The sequence below is a fragment of the Portunus trituberculatus genome, chromosome 50 (assembly GCF_017591435.1).
Source record: "Portunus trituberculatus isolate SZX2019 chromosome 50, ASM1759143v1, whole genome shotgun sequence".
NCBI lineage: Eukaryota > Metazoa > Arthropoda > Malacostraca > Decapoda > Portunidae > Portunus > Portunus trituberculatus.
In genome coordinates, this window is record NC_059304.1 from 10,235,447 (window position 1) to 10,257,892 (window position 22,446).

The 22,446-nt window shown below is 44.5% G+C and overlaps 1 long non-coding RNA gene across 2 annotated transcripts in view; it reads left to right on the forward strand.

Moving 5' to 3' along the window:
- Positions 1-480: 480 nt before the first annotated feature.
- The window catches only part of LOC123499798, a 38,133-nt gene continuing 16,167 nt past the window's right edge, over positions 481-22,446 (forward strand). Inside the window, exons 1-3 of one of the 2 annotated variants that reach the window (XR_006673110.1) lie at positions 481-600; positions 1,542-1,643; positions 15,635-15,964. This is a non-coding gene — a long non-coding RNA (uncharacterized LOC123499798). Of the gene's footprint in view, positions 601-1,541; positions 1,644-15,634; positions 15,965-22,446 lie in introns of those variants that run through there. The other variant, XR_006673111.1, reaches the window with a different exon arrangement.

Here is a 22,446-nt window from a genome sequence, read left to right on the forward strand (position 1 = left end):
CTCAGGCCTATCCGAAGATCGGAAACAATGAGCTCTGAGCTCGTTCCGTAGGGTAACGTCTGGCTGTCTCGTCAGAGACTGCAGCAGATCAAACAGTGAATTACACACACACACACACACACACACACACACACACACACACACACTCTGCCGCTGTACTCTGTTCGTGATATCCGTCACAATCTTCTCACGGACCAAAACGATTCTTTTATCTGTTTTTTTCCTCTTAGTCATAATTCGCGTCATGTCCTCTTTGGTAGTTAAGGGAGATAAAAACAATATATGAAAACGAATCATAAGAATTACATTAAATACTAAATGAAAAATAAAATGTTGCTCAGAGATGTAACCATTTTGTATCATGTAAATCGCTGTGCGTTCTATAGACCTTCAAGTATCAGTCGACCACTGTGCTGCTTCGAAACAGAAGCGATCACGCGACTCAAGAGACGAACCAGCAACTCAGCCAGTCAGCCAGTCCCGCGTTTGTTGTGAGGTGCACGTGTGTCCAGTTCTCTGTTTTATCGGACACTTACTTACCGTCAAAGTGAGACAGAACTGCCGAAGTCTCATGTGAAACCTGTCCAATACTGCCAGCAGGTATGTTAAGTTAGTAACTAGTGTGTGTGGGGTTGTGTTCTTTGTGTATAATGAAAGATATGGATGATAAATTTTGGCAGTCTAGCAGAGTTAATCGACCTCCATACGTGACCATTTTTCTGTCTGACTTTTATTTCATAAGAATCTATTCAGCCTTCTTGAACAAAACGAATTAGTGTTCTGAAAGACGCTTAAATACCTAGAACACAAAATTCGGATTCTGTGGTGGTGACGGCGAGGGCGGCGGGGTGAAGGCCTGTGCCGCTGACCAGGACCCACTAAGACAGTTGGTCCTGCTCCTGAGTCATCCCTTCATGCAATCCGGACGAGACGTAATAAAACACTGCTATTGTAAGCGCTCCCTGGTATATTGGAAGTGTTTTGAGAATTCCGATTGTAAAGTCAAAACAGGTATTGTATCTACATATTCTCGTATCATATTTTAAAGGTCAGATGTGCAGTTTGAATGTGGCAGCGAAAAATCAGGACGCTCACGAACGACTGCATTTCCTAGAATACTTATTTTGAAAAATGCCCTTATGACTGCCCGGTGTTGAAACATGAACGGACTCCATGAAAAATCACTCCTGACACAGTGAGCTGGTAAAATTCATGGAAAGAAATACATGGATGATTGAATGGATGAATGACGTGTGACAAATGGTTTAAAACATTGCCAAACATTGTTCCATTTTATCAGGTATTTTATGAAATTTCTTCTGCATGTTTGATTTCTGTAATGTGTGATAAGCTTGTAACGCAAAAGCTTGCCAGCTTCATGCGTCGCGTCCTTCGTTGATAATTGCAAATTGCTTTGTAATTTTGGCTTACTATTTTAGAGATAACTTTGTTTTGTAATGTTCAATTAGTTAATTTTATGTTAATTTTATGTTAAATGAAAATTTCAACTATCAATAATGAAGTTTCTTTGTTCTTTGCAGATTCGACTTCTATCAGTCTCCGTTTATCCCCACCGCTGCTTTCCGAAAAGAATCTACAGCTCGCAGTAGTTAAGCGCTTTTACCTTCATTTATCTTCTAAAGGTGTGTAGGAACAACTAATCCAATTTCATGTCACGGAATCTCCCTGGCGGTCGTGTCGCTTCCAAGGAGAGAGTTGCGCGGCAGTGCATGTGTGAGGTGCTGCAGCCAATGCCCGTCCCTCGTGAGGCTTGTTAGTGCCTCTCCTCGTCATCTTTTCCCTCATACCCACGAACGAGATGACGCTTTGAACTAAAACCCTTCCACTTGCCTCTTTATGGAACGCTAGTCAAAGGAGCATTTTTCACTTTCTCTGCTTTGCAAGTCTTGATTCTTTGTCGCCATTTGCGTAAGAATCCTAAAAAATCGCCTTTGTCCAGCGTGAAATGAGTCTGCACCCCCATCACCACCACCTTCAGTGCCTCAGTCAGGAGGAGCACTCGAGGCCACGTGGGTCTTCTGGTTAGTGTATCTTTTTGATGGGAATCTTCATGAGGGACACTGAGGGGACGCGACTCTTGTGTGTCGCCTTGATACTTTCTTTTCCGACCCGTTTTTTGACCAGCGGCGAGTGGAGGGTGAAGGGAGAGGCGGGGAGGCGAGGGTGTGAGGGCGCGTGGCTTGCTGTACTCTGAGTTCCTTGAGTTCCTCCTTGTCTTTGTCGTTGCCTGTCCTTGTCGAGTCTTCTTTGTCCTTTTTCTTGTCATCTCCCTTTGGTTCTCTTCCTTGTACTCGCCTCGCCTCTCGTCTTCATTTTTCGATGTAATTTTCGCTCGCTGTTTTCGTCTCCATCTACTCACTCTACTCTCTCCCCTCCTCCTCCTCCTCCTCCTCCTCCTCCTCCTCCTCCTCCTCCTCCTCCTCCTCCTCCTCCTGGCCCGTTGACCCCCAGCAGGATCCTCACTGACTTGCCTTTCCCTTTATACCAACATTCATTGCCTTATGCAAATGTGGGGTTTATCACACACACACACACACACACACACACACACACACACACACACACACACACACACACACACACACACACAGAGAGAGAGAGAGAGAGAGAGAGAGAGAGAGAGAGAGAGAGAGAGAGTAGTGTCAGACCGGCAGACATAAAGCCGTGAAGTGCATCATGTCTCCCTTAAACACGGCGGCAGCATAACGTCAGGAGCACTTGGCCCTTTGCTACGAGTCCCTCCCGTGCATGTAATTGGACATCACACGCACTGCAGGCGACGCAGAAGGCCACCTGCTGCATATTTCCAAAGTACTTTTCGCCTTTAGCTGCATCAACACGCTCTTAATATAACTTTAAGAGACGTTCGGAGGAAAAGAAGAAGAAGGAGGAGGAGGAGGAGGAGAAGAAGGAAGGATATGAGAAGGCGGCAAGTTCCTCCTCATCTTGCCTCCCTCTGCGCCTCCGTCAGTCCGCTGCTCATTCGTCAGTAGTGACATGCCCCCAGTAGTGTTAATAAGCAAAGCCTCCTCATGCCGTGCAGCCAGCCACCTCTCCCATTTTCTTTGTTGTTGTCCCGTTGTCTGTGTCCCGAGTGTTGGCATCTGGTGGGCTCTCTCTCTCGTATTTGTTAGTGTTTTTGTATTACTTTTTAGTGTTGAAGTGTTGTGTTTGTAGCTGGTTTTGTGTATGTACTGTGTGTATTATGATTTTTTGTCTAATTATATATTTATTTATTTTTTTTATATATCGTATTTTTTATTTATTTATTTTTTTTTTGGGGCGGGGGTGGATGGTTGAAGGCGTGTTATTGGGTGTTTCCAGCTGTTTGTGTGGATGTGCTGCATTTTTTTTTGTCTATATACTTATCTCTCTCTCTCTCTCTCTCTCTCTCTCTCTCTCTCTCTCTCTCTCTCTCTCTCTCTCTCTCTCTCTCTCTCTCTCTCTCTCTCTCTCTCTCTCTCTCTCTCTCTCTCTCTCTCCTCCCTCCTTTCCTTCATCCTTTCTTTTCACTTTTATATAATTTTCCAGCCCCACCCTTCCTTCCTCTCCCTCGGCTCCTCCAAACACCTCTCCCCCACTCTCTCTCTCTCTCTCTCTCTCTCTCTCTCTCTCTCTCTCTCTCTCTCTCTCTCTCTCTCTCTCTCTCTCTCTCTCTCTCTCTCTCTCTCTCTCTCTCTCTCTCTCTCTCTCTCTCTCTCTCTCTCCTACCCTTTCCTACCTGCCTCTTCTCCATTCTCTCCCATTTCTTCCCCTCCTCTTTGCCCATTTTTCCCTTTTTCCCTTTTTTCTCTCCCCTTTCTATTTTCATCTCTCCGTATTTCCTTCCTCCATCTCTGCCTGAAGCCTGAGGAAGGAAAAACAGACATTTAATGGAGAACGTCGAAAGGAGAGAAAGAGAAGGAGAGAGAGAGAGAGAGAGAGGAAGAGTTGAGAGGAAAGGAGGAAGAACTGGAGAGGTCATTAGAGGAGAGGCTGGTCAAGGAGGCTCTCTGCGTCCCTTGGTCAGCCCAGGTAAGGGTCGCGAGGTGAGGGGGCGGCCGACAGGTGAGTTCCGGCGCGGGATTGGCAGGTGGGCAAGGGAGCGGCGCGGCGAGGGAGGCTGCGGGGTGTGGGCCTTACCTGTCTGTCGATACTTGTTCTGGCCGTCCTGCCTAATTACCTGTACTCCGGGATGTGTGTGTGTGTGTGTGTGTTATTATGGGCATACTATTTTTTTTTCTTATTTTTTATTTGTTTATGTGTTTGTGTGTCTGATTGTGTTATTTTTATCTTTTACTGTTTGTTGTGTTTTGTTTTTGTTTGTGTTGTTTGTGCTTTGCTTGCTTCCATGTGTCTGTTTAGTCTCCGTTTTTTTCTTTTTTTTTCATTAATTGTGCTTCATTCGTTAGTATTTCTTATCATTGACTTTAGTTTATGTATGAATTTTTTGCATTTCTGTGTCAGTTTATCTATTTTTTTCATTCTGTCACTATTATTTAAGCTGCTACTCTCGTGTCTGTCTTTCTATATATCGCTGTGATTTTATCGGTATTTATCTATGTCACTCAATCTGTCTTTACGCTTTTGCTCCATCCGTCTATCCGTCTGTCCGTCTGTCTGTCTATCTGTCTCTGTCCGTCCGACCGTCCATCAATTTTTCTATTTTCTTCCTTCCATTCCAAAACTTCAATTCAACAGTCAAATTTTCTGACAGTGTTTTCGCTCCATCGAGGTCCTCATTTCTCTCCCGTCCATTTCCCTTCCTTGTTTCTCTTTTCCTTTCTTTTCATCGTTCGTATCCTTCTTCCCTTTCTTGGTTCTTCTCTCTTTCTTTGTTATTTTTTCCGTTTTTTTTTTTATATTTTTATATTTTATTTTAATATTTTCCATTTATTCTTCCTACGTTCTCAATTTTCTTCGTTTCTTGTTTTTTTTGCAGTGTTTATTCATGCTTTCCTTTTCTCATCTCTTTTTTTTCTTAATTTATCATTACTTCTATTTCCTCTCCTTTCTTTTCGTATATATCATTTTTCCCTAACAGCATTCTCTTCTCTCTCTCTCTCTCTCTCTCTCTCTCTCTCTCTCTCTCTCTCTCTCTCTCTCTCTCTCTCTCTCTCTCTCTCTCTCTCTCTCTCTCTCTCTCTCTCTCTCTCTCTCTCTCTCGTTCTTTGCGTTCACCGGAGTGCGTCTATAGATCTGAGAGGAGGAGGAGGAGGAGGAGGAGGAGGAGGAGGAGGAGGAGGAGGAGGAGAGTTTGCTGTATTTCACAATTTTTCTTCTACCCCTTCGCATTCTTCCTTCGTTCTTTGCTCCCTTCTGCTTCGGTGGCCTTGCATGTAAGCCGAGTCTGCGCCATCTCTTATTTCATCTTTTATCCTCGTTTAGCGTTTTGTCCTTTTATTCTTGTCCCTTGTTAGCGTTTTGTGGGATTTTTTCTTTTTTTCTCTTTCCTTCCTGTTTCCTTTTCTTCTCTTTATTTTTTCTATTCTCCGTTTATGTTTGAAGTTTTATTTTTTGAAGCAGGAATGATACGGTTAGTGGTAGTAATTGTTGTTGTTGTTGTTGTTGTGTTGTAGTTGTAGGAGTGGTAGTAGTAGTAGTATAATAGTAGTAACAGTAGTAGTAGTAGTAGTAGTAGTAGTAGTAGTAGTAGTAGTAGTAACCAATAACAGTGAGGGTGGGACATAATAACGATTGAGTTGTCTCGTCTCTTTGTTTCCTCTTCGCATTCTTGTATTCTGTTTCACGCGACAATTTCCATTTTTCATTCTATCAACTTTCCGCCTCGAGCGCTGTTCGTTTGTGAATTTTTGTTTCCTTACTTTTCCTTATTCGTTTTCTGCGCTTGCCCTTTGCTTCTGGCTCGTGTGTTGTTGTTGTTGTTGTTTTGTTGTGGTAGTGGTGATGGTGGTAGAGGTGGCGGTGATGATGACCTCTCACGTCCTCAGATCACCACCATCATTATCGCCTTCCCCAGGAGTTGATTAGTTAGCCTTCCTTGTTCCCACATAAGTAACGTCAACAAACACAGGAATCTAGAATGAAAAAAAGATAAATGAATAAACGTACAAAGTTAATATTTCTCCTCCTCCTCCTCCTCCTCCTCCTCCTCCGCATACTTCATCTATAAATTCACCTGTAATTAACCTTTTGACTGCTGTTGGCTTCCCTTCAAACTTAAAATGACCAACTTTAGAATATCTTTTTTTCCCGCCACTGACAGGAGTGAGTCAGTAAGTCAAGTCTTTATTACCACCTGCAGTTGTATTACTTGTTCTGCAAAACCACGTACTTATCTTTAATATCCTTCCTTGTCTTCTTTAGTGCTCTTTATTATTCTTAACAACATTATCTGGTGCGAGTTTAGAATATAATTTTTTGAACACCTCATACCGCGGAAGTGATCAAGTAACTCAAGACTTTTATTAATACCGTATAGTTTAATTGTTTGATCTGTTAAATGGTCTTGATGTCTTTACCCTTCTTGATTCTCTTCTTTAGTGTTCTTTTCTCTTACAGGAGTGAGAAATACTTTGCTTTTCTCTCTGACTTCGTTTTTGGCAATCATTTCTCCGTCTTGTTTAGAAAAAAAAATGATGCTGGAACAAAAAAGAAAATAAAACACTAAAAACATCATTATAAATAGTCAGAGGAACAAATCTCGTCTGATCAAACACGGTCCTCTGCCTTGCATTAACCCCCTTCAGTGCAATGACGCGTTTCTATATTCATTCTGCTTACTATTTGGTGATTATGTACAGCTTTAGAAACTTGTGGGAATTGAAATAGTGACGATTCTGGCCATTAATTTTCTAACCTCCATAATGTAAATAAAAATGTCTAATCGTACCAAAAAACTCTACGTAAAAACGTGTCCCATTACTGAAGGGGTTAAAGACTCAATTACTCCTTCCGCTTTTCTCGCTCCTTCTTTAAGTTCTCCACGTATTTTTTCCCTCAAAGCAAGATAGCACTATGATAAAAGATGAATGTTGTACTAATAGTTCCCTGAATCGGCCGGTAAAATAATGTCGCCGAGAAACGCTCAGGAAATGAAAAAATAGCAGTTTGGAAAAATAAGAAAATGGAAGAGAAACAAGAGGTTGAGTAATAGAGAAAATTTTGGAGTGAGTAAAGAACGTAAGAGCAGCAGTGAGGTGCGAAAAGGAAGCGAACAAAGTAAACAGGAAACTTGAATAAAACCAGATAAGCGAAGTTTGAGAAGTTTGGCCGGAAAACAAAGAAGTGGTGAATGAAGACCAGGTGGAGGGCGAAGAGCATCTCAGTGGCAGGAGGAAGAAGAGAAGGAGGAGCAAGAAAAAGAAGAACAAGAAGAGAAATAATGACGAGAAAAGTAAGAGGGTGAACAAAGGAAAGTAGAATGCATCATATTAAGATAAATAAAAGCAGTTGATACAAGTTTATAAGGATTAATACACCGAAAAGAGACAAGAAGCGATATGCAGATGAGTGTGAGTCAGTCCACCATCAGACCGCTCACAAGTCACTGCTGCCGTGGCCTCAGGAGTGACTGGGGCAGGGGAGGGGAAGGGATGGGGAGTGAGGGTACCGCCGCGGACAAGACAATGTGGGATAAAGATAACTAAAGCGAGAAAAGGGCAAGAGAACTAACAAACACCACTCATCACAGGGCCTGACTCGGGGTGGTGGCGGCTAGGACCAGACTGACACAAGAGCCGTTCAGTCAGCACGGGCGGGATTTTCAGAGCGAGGCGGCGAGCTAGCACCCAAAAGCACGCCGCCCTCCACTACCTCCCTGTCCTCCAGCGCGATGAATATTGTTAGTAATGTAGTCGCTTAATATCCAGTTAACATTGCAGCAGCTTGTTAGTCTGCTGGAGTCAAGCGGCACCGCGCATAACCTCGTGGCACAGGACCATATTCTGAAATCCCACCGCGCCGCACCTCCACCATTTTTAAAAGGCTCCAGCTGAAATTACACGTTTCTTAAGGGTGTCTTTTTTTTTTATGGTTCGAATAACAGATTAACAATATTTCTATATTATTAATAGGAAGAACACTCTTACGAATATTGGTTAACATCTTTGTCGCCTTAGAAAGTAATCGTGATGAGAGAGAGAAAAGCGTTTCTCAATATGGGACAGAGGGCGCTGGCTTCCCACAGTCCCGAGGCAGCAGATAGGGGCGGCCCGAGCTTGTTAGAGGCATGGATTGGGTTGAGGACATGTAAAGCCCCGGAGCGTTATGGATACGTCCGTGCTTGAGGGAGGTGGCGGTGGAGGCGGCGGTGGTTGTGAAAGCTTTGGCGAAAGGCTTATAGAGGACGAGGAGGGGAGAGGAGCGTGGAGGGTCTAGCGAGGGTGATGAGTGGGAAGGAGTGCAGGTGCTTGTTAGTTCCAGCTGGATGCCCGGCGCCCCTCACAGCGTCGCCGCCACCGTTACCCGACAGTGGCTGAGGCAGGGTGAGGCGGCCACGGGGAATGAAGCTTGAAGAATGGACGAGAGGAATGGGAAGTAACAAGTGGCTGAAGGAACGACGTGCTCTGTGCAGCGTAACACCGGAGTGCACAAAGAGCGTCCACTGGGCCCCTGAGCCCGATGCTACCACCATGCAGGCGCCCTCTGCTGTGGCTCATCATTAGCGCCTCCAGCCTGCCGAGGAGCCACGCTGATTTAGCAGGCTGAGCTGACGGACCGTGGGAGAGCCGTCCTTAAAATGGAAGGCAGGAGACGGCTGATGGAAAGACTCGTTTTGTTGAGTGAGTGAGTAACGGAGATGAGGCGAAGAGAGGGAGAGAAGGAGACAGGACTCACTGATCGAGGAGGATGAGGCAGCGAGCAGGAGTGACAGACGGGCGAGCGGAAACCTCAGCCGCCTGGGTCATTGCTTTTCTCCGCGTATAAAAGAGAAAGACGCAGCGGCGAATAATGGTGTGACGGACGCCTCGCCTCATTCCCCGCCAGCCCGCCGCGGCAGGGCAAACACCGCGGCCCGTAGTTCATACACCGAGTCTGACAAAATAAAATAGAAATAACATGTACACATCCCACCAATCTTCCTCGTCGTGTTTGAACGGAGTGATGTAATATTTGCCCTTTCTGAATGCCGTAATATATAACTAAGCCTGCATGCAGCTTGTGGGAAGGCGGAGGCACCCAACGCTCGAAATATTTTGCGACCCGGCCAGACAGACGGAGGCAAAATCTTTCTCGCAGTCACACACACACACACACACACACACACACACACACACACACACACACACACACACACACACACACACACACACACACACACACACACACCGAGTTTTACGTGGGACAGTTGGAAATGTTTAAAATACTGCGGTGGTGGTGGTGCTGCTTGCCATCACCTTCCCTCCTCCTTCCTCCTTCCCTCCCACCCTTCCTTTGTCCTTGTCTTTCTTTTCCTTCCTCCTTTCCTTTGCTTCCCACTGTTCCCTTCTCTCTTTTTCTTCTTTCCCAGCGTCTTTCGTGCCTACATTTCTCTCTCTCTCTCTCTCTCTCTCTCTCTCTCTCTCTCTCTCTCTCTCTCTCTCTCTCTCTCTCTCTCTCTCTCTCTCTCTCTCTCTCTAACGAGTGTCGACATTTCTCTATTCCATTTCCGTATTTTTCTTCTCTGGAATTTTATTTTCTACTATTTCTCTTCCCCTTTATTGCCTTTTTCACTCTCCTGTCTCTGCTGGTGTGTTGCTCCCAATTATATTAAACCTTACTCGTCACCACCACTGCCTCCGCTGCCGCCGTCACCGTCACCACTTCCATCATTAACCTCCACCACTGTACCACTATCAACACACCAAAAGCACCATTTTGTCGATTTCGTCTTTATATTTTTTTTCATCATTCTTCATTTCTCTCAAGTTTCGTGTAATTTGAGTTTTTTTTTCTTTCTTTTTCTGTGTCTTTTCTTCTGTTATCCTTGTAACTCATTTTTTTTTTTTTCTTACTTTATCCATCCTTCTTCCTTTGCTTAGATTCTTCTCTTTCTCTCCTTCATTCACTCCATCTTCATCTCCTCATCACTCACTCTCTCTCATCACTCCTCATCTTACTCCTAACTTTTATTTCATTCCTCCATCTTATTCTCCCACCTTTCCTTTCCTCTTGACTTTCCTCCTCCTTCCTATCCTCCATCCTTCTTTTCCTTTCTCCTTTCCTCCTTCTCATCTTCTCTTTCTCCTAACCTAACCCACCTTCTCTCCTTCCCTCCCACTCTAACCTCCCCATTAAAGAACAAAGGGAGAAAGAGCTCTTCCTCCACCAACTCCTCCTCCTCCTCCTCCTCCTCCTCCTCCTCCTCCTCCTCCTCCTCCTCCTCCTCCTCCTCCTCCTCCTCCTCCTCCTCCTCCTCCTCCTGGTCCCTTTCACAGAGATAGCATTAGCACATTATGGAAGCACAGTGGAAAGGTCTTAATTATTGTGCTAATGCCTTCGGAGCTAAAGTTTTGTAGCCTTTAATTACGTTTTAAATGCAGAGTTGCCCGCCGCCCCGAGCTTTCTGTGAGGGGGAGAAGGGGAAGGGAAAGGGGAAGAGGGGTGTGGAGAGGAAGGATGGGGAGGGGAGGTGTTAGAAAGAGTGGGAAGAAGAAAGGATGGGGAGGTGAGTTTCATGGTTCAGGCTGTGTCACGACTGCCGCTGATATTCTCTCTCTCTCTCTCTCTCTCTCTCTCTCTCTCTCTCTCTCTCTCTCTCTCTCTCTCTCTCTCTCTCTCTCAGGATAGGTAGTGTGTGTGTGTGTGTGTGTGTGTGTGTGTGTGTGTGTGTGTGTGTGTGTGTGTGTGTGTGTGTGTGTGTGTGTGTTTGTGTGTGTGTGTTTATGTGTGTGTAGCAGTATAATGGCCTCTTCTTGTCTCTGAAACCGCGTTAAAATCTTAGAGTGAGTCGCCATTTAATTGTGTGTGTGTGTGTGTGTGTGTGTGTGTGTGTGTGTGTGTGTGTGTGTGTGTGTGTGTGTGTGTGTGTGTGTGTGTGTGTGTGTGTGTGTGCGCCATCCAGCTCACCTACTTTCAGCTTCACCTTTTCGCACCTCTCTCTCTCTCTCTCTCTCTCTCTCTCTCTCTCTCTCTCTCTCTCTCTCTCTCTCTCTCTCTCTCTCTCTCTCTCTCTCTCTCTCTCTCTCTCTCTCTCTCTCTCTCTCTCTCTCTCTCTCTCTCTCTCTCTCTCTCTCTCTCTATATATATATATATATATATATATATATATATATATATATATATATATATACACCCTTTATTATTGTTGTTGTTAATTACTTTTTTTTTTTTTTTTACTTATTTCTTCTCTTTTTGCTAACTTTAACGGGTTTCTAAACCACCACCACCACCACCACCACGAGGAGGCACTTGACTCAGCCACTCAAGTCCTTTAAGAGTTACTATGACTCACGTTGCCCGCATTGACTCACCCTTGCACGCTATCCCACCTCCTCCCAAAAATCCCTTACTGAGTCATGACTACGAGACGGGACTGCAGCCCCCCCACACACGCACACCCACCAAACACACACAGCAATACAGGGCCATACCACACACGTTATCAGTTCAAGGCTCGTATTCTCAAAAAGCTTCACCCTCACTATTTCAGAAAGCTTTATTTAAACACGAGGTTTTTTAAGGTGTTCTTATGGATCTAGAGGCTGACTGACAAGATTTCTATAATATTAACCGGAGAAACACTCTTGAAAAACCCGCTGATCATTTCTGTGGACTTGGAAAATAGTCGTAGTGAGACAGCAAAGTGTTCTAATATACGGACCCAAATGCAACAAGGTACAATGTATTACCGGATCAGCGCCATCTATCCTCCGCGTAGTGAATTGCAAGTAGAGGGAACACCAAAATGACCTATGCACAATGATAAAAGATGCTGCATTCCACTTTTTTGTTTGCTGTTTTTGCCTCAGTTTTTCAGGGGCGTTGTGCGAAATAAGTATGGAAATGTTGGTTTTTGATGATACGACAGCGTGCAATGATGAAAGAGGACACAGGTCGTAAGAACACATTAGTAATAGCAGTGGAGTAATCAGTGCCTTCATTACTCTCACTTCCACTGCTACCGGCACCACTATCGCGACTACCACCACTATCGCTAGCATCACCGTCACTGCCAGGAAGTAAAATGAATGCAAAAGTACCACAATTAACAACAGCAACAGCAGAAAGGAGCAGCAACAACAACAATATCATCGTTATCATTATTATTATCATCATCATCATCATCATCATCATCATCATCATCATCATCATCATCATCATCATCATCATCATTGTCATTATCATCATCATCATTATCATCATCATCATCATCATCATCATCATTATCATCATCATCATCATCATCATCATCATCATCATCTTCATCATCGTCATTATCATCATCAACAGTAACAACATCAACGACAAGCATAAACAGTAACAACTAAATTCGCAAATATATTTTTAACAACAGGAGAAACAACAACAACAACAGTAGTAGTAGTAGTAGTAGTAGTAGTAGTAGTAGTAGTAGTAGTAGTAGTAGTAGTAGTACACATCAGCAGGAGAAGTCTACAAAAACAGCAACTGACAAAGAGCTCAAACAGAAACAACCATAAAAGTAACAACCATGATGACAATGAAAATATAACAGCCAGTGCCTATTTGTACGTATTAAACACACACACACACACACACACACACACACACACACACACACACACACACACGCTCAGTGTGTAGCTCAGTGGTTAGAGCGCTGGCTTCACAAGCCAGAGGACCGGGGTTCGATTCCCCGTGTAGTCCCTGTTCACCTAGCAGTGAGTAGGTACGGGATGTAAATCGAGGAGTTGTGACCTTGTTGTCCCGGTGTGTGGTGTGTGCCTGGTCTCAGGCCTATCCGAAGATCGGAAATAATGAGCTCTGAGCTCGTTCCGTAGGGTAACGTCTGGCTGTCTCGTCAGAGACTGCAGCAGATCAAACAGTGAAACACACACTCTCTCTCTCTCTCTCTCTCTCTCTCTCTCTCTCTCTCTCTCTCTCTCTCTCTCTCTCTCTCTCTCTCTCTCTCTCTCTCTCTCTCTCTCTCTCTCTCTCTCTCTCACACACACACACACACACACACACACACACACACACACACACACACACACACACACAGTAGTGGCGTCCGGCTTAGGGTAGGAAACGATTAGAAGCCACACACACACACAGAGAGAGAGAGAGAGAGAGAGAGAGGAGTTGCACGTAGCTTGGGGAACACAGCAGCACGAGCCTCCAACACACATGAATGCCGTAAGGACACACCACTTAAGCCAATAACTAGGGAGAAGCAAGCATCCTTCCTCCTCCTCCTCCTCCTCCTCCTCCTCATAAGTAACCTCGTCTCTGTTCTCGTCGCTTTCATTTTTGTTATCTCAACCTTGTTTTTATGGTCGTTTTTCTTCCTAGTGCCCTATCTGTCTGTCTGTCTGTCTGTCTGTCTTTCTTTGTATCTGTATGGTATCCGTCTATCTGTATCTGTCTATCTCTCTCTCTCTCTCTCTCTCTCTCTCTCTCTCTCTCTCTCTCTCTCTCTCTCTCTCTCTCTCTCTCTCTCTCTCTCTCTCTCTCTCTCTCTCTCTCTCTCTCTCTCTCTCTCTCTCTCTCTCTACCGTTGTCATATGTTTCTCTTCTTCTCCTCTTCTGAACTCTTCCCAGCGCAGCCTCAGTACTGAAACTCAAGAATGGCCGGCTGGGAGGGGCTGCTCACCTCTCACGTGGCGTCTATTTAAGTTTGGTCAAGTTTAGGTGCCCGAGGGAGGCGAGGCAGCGGCGACCCGGGCGAGGAAATGATCAAGGAAAGGCGGCTGTGGTGGTGGTGGTGGTGGTGATGGTGGTGGTGGTTATTTACTTCTCACTAGTCGGTGCTGAGAGGGTGATGGTGTGTGTGTGTGTGTGTGTGTGTGTGTGTGTGTGTGTGTGTGTGTGTTTCTTTTTATCTTACTTGTACTTCGTGTTCTCTCTCTCTCTCTCTCTCTCTCTCTCTCTCTCTCTCTCTCTCTCTCTCTCTCTCTCTCTCTCTCTCTCTCTCTCTCTCTCTCTCTCTCTCTCTCTCTCTCTCTCTCTCAATAGCGGCAGGGAGCAATAGTAGTAATAGTGCGGAATAGAGTCACGCCTTGGGAGAAACAGAGCCTCGCTGGGAGAACAATGGGAGGAAGGGGGCTAGGAAAGGGGCGAGTGAGAGCGTAAGGGTGGGGGGGGCGAAGAGAAGGGAGATGGGGAGCAGCGACGCCTGAGGGAAGGATGCAAGGAATAGGATGAAGGAGGAGGAAGGAGGGATCAGTGCCACGTTGTCTCCCTCCTGCTGCTTCTCCTCCTCCTCCTTCTTCTGCTACTCCTTCTGGTGTTACTGTTCTGCTTTTCTTTCGTTACTGTTGCCTACTTTCCTGCTTTTTTTGGGGGGGCGATGTTAGAGAAATGAAGGTGTTTTGACTTTTTTTTTCAATCTTCATTCTCTTATTTATTTTTGGTTTGTCTCTTTCACGTCTTCTGTTTATTTATTTTCATGTTTTCTTTTTCCTTTTGTCGTTTAATCATGTTTTTTTTTTATTCTTGTTTCTTCAATTTGTGTCTGTTTGTTATTCATTGTACTTACTTTTTTTTTTTTTTCTCTACCGTCGTTTCTACGTTGGTGGTCCTTCTTCTTCCTCCTCCTCCTCCTCCTCCTCCTCCTCCTCCTCCTCCTCCTCCTCCTCCTCGTAGTCTATGTTTATTTGCTTACTCCATTCTCATCTTGTCTTTGTTTAATCCTCTCCTCACGCCCTCCTCCCCCTTATATCATTCCTCCTCCTCCTCCTCCTCCTCCTCCTCCTCCTCCTCCTCGTCCCTTCCTTCATTACCATCATCGCCTCCCCAAACACAAGCTGCCGCGCCTCGTCCTACGTCTGTTGTCCTCTCCTCGACGCCTTCTCCGCCGCCATACTCCTCCGGGATTACTGCTTCGCCCATTGAGCTTGCGTGCGTCTGTACTGCGTCTCCCTTCTCCCCCTGTGCTATTAATGCAACGACCACCACTGTCTGTCTGTCTCCTGGAGTGAAACCACAACAACAGCCTCCGCCGCTGCTACCAATACTGCCACCGCTGCCTCCATCACTGCCTGCTACTGCCACTGCTTCTCTCTCTCTCTCTCTCTCTCTCTCTCTCTCTCTCTCTCTCTCTCTCTCTCTCTCTCTCTCTCTCTCTCTCTCTCTCTCTCTCTCTCTCTCTGTCTACTCTCTGTACACTGCTCTCTACTGCTACTACTACCGCTACTGTTACTGCTACTGCTACTGTTACTTCTACTGTTACTGCTACTATTACTGCTATTACTACTTCTATTGCTGCTACTACTACTACTACTACTACTACTACTACTACTACTACTACTACTACTACTACTATTTTTTGTATGTAGATAATGTTTTGAGTGTTTGTTGAAAGATCGTGTTCAAATGTGCTTCTTTATCCCCGTTTCTTTCTTTTTTGTCTGTCCATCTACCATTCTGTCCTTAAGTTTAAGCCTTCTGTTTTTCTGTGTGTCTGTCTGCCTGCCTCTCACATGAACCTTCGCCTCCTTCCATCCCTGCACCCACCCTGACAATATCCTATGTTCCCTATCCCTTTCATCAGCTGGCCATCACATCCGCCCCTCGCCTTGATCCACATCGCACATAGGAATAGTATACCCACGACGTTCTCTGGCTTGTGTGTGTGCCGGGAGTGTGTTAGCGCCGCAGCGGAGCGTGAAGCATGGACAGACTCACACAGACGATCGACAAAATAGCTTAATTCTTGCCGCCACGCCCCGCCGACGATCGAAAGCCAGGAAGAGGAGGAAGAGGAGGAAAAGCGATGGTAAGCTGTAATAGAATGGAAGCAGAGAGAGAGAGGGAGAGAGAGGAGAGCGAGAGGTATTGCTTCAGCCTTGTGTCTTGTGTTTATAGAGCTCCGTGATGGGATGCCGCCGGTTTATGCTTGCAGTGACGCGTGTTGCAGACCCGCCCACGCCTTAGTTAAGATAAATAAACATAAATCACATGGAGACTACGCTTGATTTCCCCAGCAGCGGCGGCGGCGGCGGCGGTGGTGGTGGTGGTGGTGGTGGTGGTGATGGTAGGAGTGGTGCTGGTGGTGGTTAATGCGTCTATTTCAGAGAGAGAGAGAGAGAGAGAGAGAGAGAGAGCATCAGGCACCACATTAAAGAAATCATCCTAACCAAATCTTCCCCAACCAGTATCCACTCCCCTCTTAACCTCCCCCTCACCTACACCCACCAACACCACAATCTTCCCTCACCACTCACCCCAACCTTCAGTTCATCTCCCCACTCCCTCCTAACTCCATTCTTCACAATATCCTCAAATTTCACTCTTCTCCCACTCCTTCCCATTTAGTACTCCCTATACCCCACAATCCTCACTCCCTTCCCCATCCAGTCGTGTGTCCCCAAAGTTTTCCCCGACGGCAGCTTTCCCTCCCTCCCCTCTCTTCCCCTCAGGCTCATCTGCAATTAATTTCCGCAAATGAGAGAGGCTTATCAGGCGAGGCGAGCGCTGCCGGTCACTCTTTTTATATCAGTCCACATTTTTCTCGCTTTACATTGAGGAGGGGGAAAAATAAGTCTAACATGTTTATCTCAAAGTAGCGATTTTTCAGTCCTAGTCTCGGTCTCTCTCTCTCTCTCTCTCTCTCTCTCTCTCTCTCTCTCTCTCTGGGAGGTAGTTTTTTTGCCTTTTTGCTTTCTTTCTATTTTTAGATTTAAACGTTTTGATGTTACGATACTAAAATTATGCTAAATTGCGCTTTAGTGCTGTGTGTGTGTGTGTGTGTGTGTGTGTGTGTGTGTGTGTGTGTGTGTGTGTGTGTGTGTGTGTGTGTGTGTGTGTGTGTGTGTGTGTGTGTTTGATATGTATTTTAATTTAGTAGTTAATCTGGAGTTCTTTTGATCAGTTTTTTTTATAGGTATTTTATTGATATGTATTTTTCTAGCAATTTGCGATCCTGTTTCCCTTCAGTTATTTTCACGTGTCAATTTTAGCCACACTTGATATTTAGAAATCCTGTCTTTTCTTTACCAATTCACGTATTTCTTCAGTATTCACGTATTTCTCAACAGTAAAATAAACAATTACTCTATACATACATAAGGGAAGAGAGAGTTATTCCTCTTTCATTATATTTTACTAATGATTCTTCTGTGTTTACTTATTCTTTCTCTCTATTTCTTCCTTTCTGTAGTAAAGGTGGTAGTGATGGTGGTGTCTCCTTCCTTCCTCTTGTTGTTGTCCTTGCTGTTATCAGATTTTGTTGTTTTTCTTAGTGCTTTTATTTCCTTTTTTTTTCCATAATAATGACTACCTTCACCACCGCCATCTTAGTGATCACCACCACGTCTACCTCTACCACCACCACCACCACCACCAACACCAACAACAACAACAACAACAGCAATAGCGACAGCAAAAACAACAACAACAACAGCGACAGCAAAAACAGCTACAACAAGAACAACATCACCATCGCCATCACCATTTTTCATACCCAACATGTTCATCAGTATCATGTTTCCTTACTTGTGTGTGTGCCATTTTCTCCTTCCTTCCTTCCTTCCTTCCTTCCTTCCTTCCTTCCTTCCTTCCTTCCTTCCTTCCTTTCCTTCTACCTTCCTTCCTTCCTTCTTTCCTTTCCTCCTACTTATCTTCTCTATAACCTTCAATAACCTTCCAACCTTCCCTTGCTACCATCCCTCCACACACACACACACACACACACACACACACACACACACACACACACACACACACACACACACACACACACACACACACACACACACACACACACACACCCCTCTTCCCTAAAATCATTTCCTCCCTTACACACTTCAATCATCATACATCTCACCTCTCCCTGTTGTCTCCCCTTTCCTGTACGTACCTTCACCTCTCCCTACCTTGTTCCGTCTCTCCCTCTCCTGCTCCTTCTCTGCTTCCTTCTCTCTCTCTCTCCCTCCCTCTCTGTCTGTAATCACTACGAAGGGTCTTTTCTTCCCTTCGGTCACATACCTTCTTGGAATCTCATCTTGCGCTCTTGATCTTAATTTTTGCAATAATACGCAAGGCAGGGAAGAGGGAGAGGGGCGCGTGCAGGACGAGTGAGAATGAGGGGCGTGTGATTAATCCGTAATAAGTTGAGAGAACAGGTGAGAGAGGGCGGAGAGGGGGAATAAAGGGGAATGAGAGGAAGAAAGGAAGATTGGAAATGGGAAGGTCAGAGATGCCAATAATAGTGATGATAGTAGTATTAGTAGTGTGCAGTATGTTTGTATGTATGTACGTATGCTTTCGTTAGATTTGTTTGAAGACTACTAGTAACTTAGTAGCAGGAGGAGGAGGAGGAGGAGGAGGAGGAGGAGGAGGAGGAGGAGGAGGAGGCGGAGGCGGAGGCGGAGGTGGAGGTGGAGGCGGAGGAGGAAGAGGAGGAGGAAGAGGAAGAGGAAGAGGAGGAGGAGGAGGAGGAGGAGGAGGAGGAGGAGGAGGAGGAGGACGAAAGGAAAGGATTGGTATAAAAAGGGGAAAAGACACACACACACACTCTCTCTCTCTCTCTCTCTCTCTCTCTCTCTCTCTCTCTCTCTCTCTCTCTCTCTCTCTCGTCACTCTATATCATTTATGCCTCATTTCTTTTCTTCCCCTAACCATCTAACTTCATTTTTCCTCCTCTGTGTCCTCCTTCCCTCCTTCCTTCCTCCCTCCTCTGTTATGCCTTCCCTCCTTTGCAATCTATATCAATCTCTCCGCTTCTCATTATCTTCTTGCGTCTTCATGTCCTCTTTCTTCCTCCCTACTCTGCCTTTATAAACCCTCTGGCCTTCTGTCCCTCTTCTGCTCTCCTATTCCAACCTGTCTTTACTTCTTCATTTTTTTTCTCTTCCTTTTAACGCATTTTCTATATAACGTTTCAATTCTTCTATTCCTCTCTAAGTCTCCCGGTTTATTCTTTCATCTTCTCTTTTTCTTGCCCATTTTTCTGTAGTTTTTATTCATTTCTCGCCACATCTTATGACTGCCACTTGGTATGCGCCGTCTTCTAATCACCAATCACTGAGGGACATCTTTACTTGTTCTCTAACCGCATCCAATCTTTGAACCGTGAAGGAATTGCGAAATGTATCCTATTTTTTTCTACTCTACGTTTCTTGCCGATGCTTTATAAAGACTTCACGCATTTCTTCTGGTGTTAATTGCTTCGCGTCGCACTCTCGTATTTTTTCTATCCCACACAGCAACCCACAAAAAAAAAAAAAAACGATCTCGACATCTCTCCCATCCTTCCTTCCCTGCCCAACTCAAAACACACACACACACACACACACATCTTGACTATAACCTTTAAAAAAACTGTCCTCATTTCTTGCTGCCATCCACAACATCAGCTTCAAAAGTACCCCAACACACACCACTACCCTGCCACGGTACGTTCCTTCTTGTTCCTAGTGGTGGCGGCTTCCGAGACCTCACTTGCCTAGCGTATGGTGTGTTAGCGTCGTGGTCGGGTTACTGCAGGCTGAAGTAACAACCTCACCGCGGCTCCTGTAACACTCTGCCTGATTTGTTATTCATGGAGGAGGAGGAGGAGGAGGAGGAGGAGGAGAGTCTGAAGTGGAGGGAGACACTGTGATTGGCTGGAGAGAAGAGGAGGGACATGGAGTCTTACACGGAAGAGGAGGTAGTAGAGGAGGACGAAGAGGAGGAGGAGGAGGAGGAGGAGGAGGAGGAGGAGGAGGTAGAAGAGGATGTGTAGTAGGTAGAGCGGTGATAATGTTTTTGATGGGAAATAGGGAGGAGGAGGAGGAGGAGGAGGAGAAGGAGGTAGCGGAAAAGGAGAAGAAAGAAAATGATGATGAGGAGGAGGAGAGATACGAATATACTAGATAGCAAATTTGAAGTAAGAGAGAGAGAGAGAGAGAGAGAGAGAGAGAGAGAGAGAGAGAGAGAGAGAACGCTGACCTCCCCCTGAAATCCAGACATATAGACCGTGGTTCATGCCTCGCGGTGATGGTGTGCCCGTAAACCTCAACATTACGTAAAGGCACTTCGATTCCCTCCATTCCCGCTACTCGCTCCCCCGCCGAGGTATTGACTATGGGCGATGCTGTGGGAGGGGCGTTGCTGTAAAGGTTGTTGTTTGTTCTAGTTAAGCTTTGTAATTTTCTAACTCGTTCTGTATTTATTTTATTTATATATTTGTTTTTTTTTGTATTGGTAGTGGGAGATCTTGTGATGGGTATAGTTTTTCGAGGAATGTTCTAAGGTCAGTTTTTTAGGGTAATTTTTTTCAGGGTAATTTTTTTTTCTCAGGGTAATTTTTTTAGGGTAATTTTTTCAGGGTAATTTTTTTCAGGGTTATTTTTTCAGGGTAATTTTTTCAGGGTAATTTTTTAGGGTAATTTTTTCAGGGTAATTTTTTCAGGGTAATTTTTTCAGGGTTATTTTTTTCAGGGTAATTTTTCAGGATAATTTTTAGGGTAATTTTTCAGGATAATTTTTTAGGGTAATTTTTTCAGGGTAATTTTTTTCAGGGTAATTTTTTCAGGGTAATTTTTTCAGGGTAATTTTTTTTCAGGGTAATTTTTCAGGGTAATTTTTTTAGGGTAATTTTTTTCAGGGTAATTTTCTCAGGTTAATTTTTTCAGGTGAATTTTTTTAGGGAAATTTTTTCAGGGTAATTTTTTTCAGGGAAAATTTTTTCAGGGTATTTTTTTCAGGGTAATTTTTTTCAGTGTAATTTTTTCAGGGTAATTTTTTAAGGGTAATTTTTTCAGGGTAATTTTTTTAGGGTAATTTTTTTCTCCTTTGATGGATTTCTTTATGTAGTTTTACGTAGTTTCGTGTCTTTGTTTACTTAGTTTTATTCATTTATTTCTTCGTTTCTTTTTTTTTCTGGACAGGAAGTTTTTAGTTGAGTGATAATTTTGTTTCATTAAGAAGTTTGTATTTTTCACATTTTTTGGGTAAAGGAGCGGTTTTCTCACTCATTTTCCCTGATACTTTTGTTTTACTGTTACTTTTTGTACTTTTAAGATTTTTTAATGAAGAAATAGTAGCGAGAGAGAGAGAGAGAGAGAGAGAGATTGGAAGGGAAGATGGGGGAGTGATGTTGCATAAGACGGAAGCGGGGAAAGATAGTGGATCTCTCTCTCTCTCTCTCTCTCTCTCTCTCTCTCTCTCTCTCTCTCTCTCTCTCTCTCTCTCTCTCTCTCTCTCTCTCTCTCTCTCTCTCTCTCTCTCTCTCTCTCTCAAGAAAAAAACTCATCAAAGTTATACCTTTATGATAACACACACACACACACACACACACACACACACACACACACACACACACACACACACACACACAAATACTACACGTTAATTAAGAGGAGACAATAGACACGTTTCACTGCATAGTACGAAAGTGATGCTGTAGGATTTGGGCAGAGAGGAGCGAGTTTACCGGGGATGAAGGCTGATGTTGAATAGAAGGGCAGGAAGGGAAGGGATGAAGAGTGGCTAGTCAGTGATGGGAAGGTGAAAGAGAAGAGAAGAGAGAAGTGATGGGGTTTAGTATTGCTGTCTTCCCCTTTCTTTTTCTCTCTTTCTCTTTATCTCTCTTTTATTTTCCTTCCTTCTTCTTCTTTCCTTTTTTTTTTATCTCCATGCTTTTAATTGTTCATCGTCTTTTCTTCCTGTTTTTCTTATCCTTGTTCTTCTTCTTCTTTTCTTCTTCTTTTCTTCATTTTCTTCATCTACCATGTCACTCTCTTTCATTTTCCTTACCTTCTCTTCCTCTGTTTCTTTTCTGTGAAGTGATGGGAAGGTGAGAGAAGAGAAGAGAGAAAAGTGATGGGATTTAGTATTGCTACCTTCCTTCTCTCTCTCTCTCTCTCTCTCTCTCTCTCTCTCTCTCTCTCTCTCTCTCTCTCTCTCTTTATCATTCTTCCTTCAGTGTTTATATCCTTCTTTCCTTGTTTTTTCCTTCCTTCCTTCCTTCCTTCACTCCTTCATCTCCACCCTCTCTCCCTCTCTCTCTCTCTCTCTCTCTCTCTCTCTCTCTCTCTCTCTCTCTCTCTCTCTCTCTCTCTCTCTCTCTCTCTCTCTCTCTCTCTCTCTCTCTCTCTCTCTCTCTCTCTCTCTCTCTCCAGCTTTCCTTCCCATTCCTTTTTTCTCTCCGTTCATCTTCCTCCTTCCTTGGTCCATCTCTCCTTCTTTTCCCTCCGATCCGCATGCGCTATTTCTCTCCCTCTCTCTAAATCTCTTTCCTTCCGTTCTCCATCTCTCTCCCTTTCCTTAAGTTCTCCGTCTCTCCCTCTTTTCCCTCCATTCCACATGCGTCATCTCTCTCCCTCTCTCTATATATCTCTTTCCTTTCCTCCTTCATCTCGCTCTCTAGCTCTCCTTCCC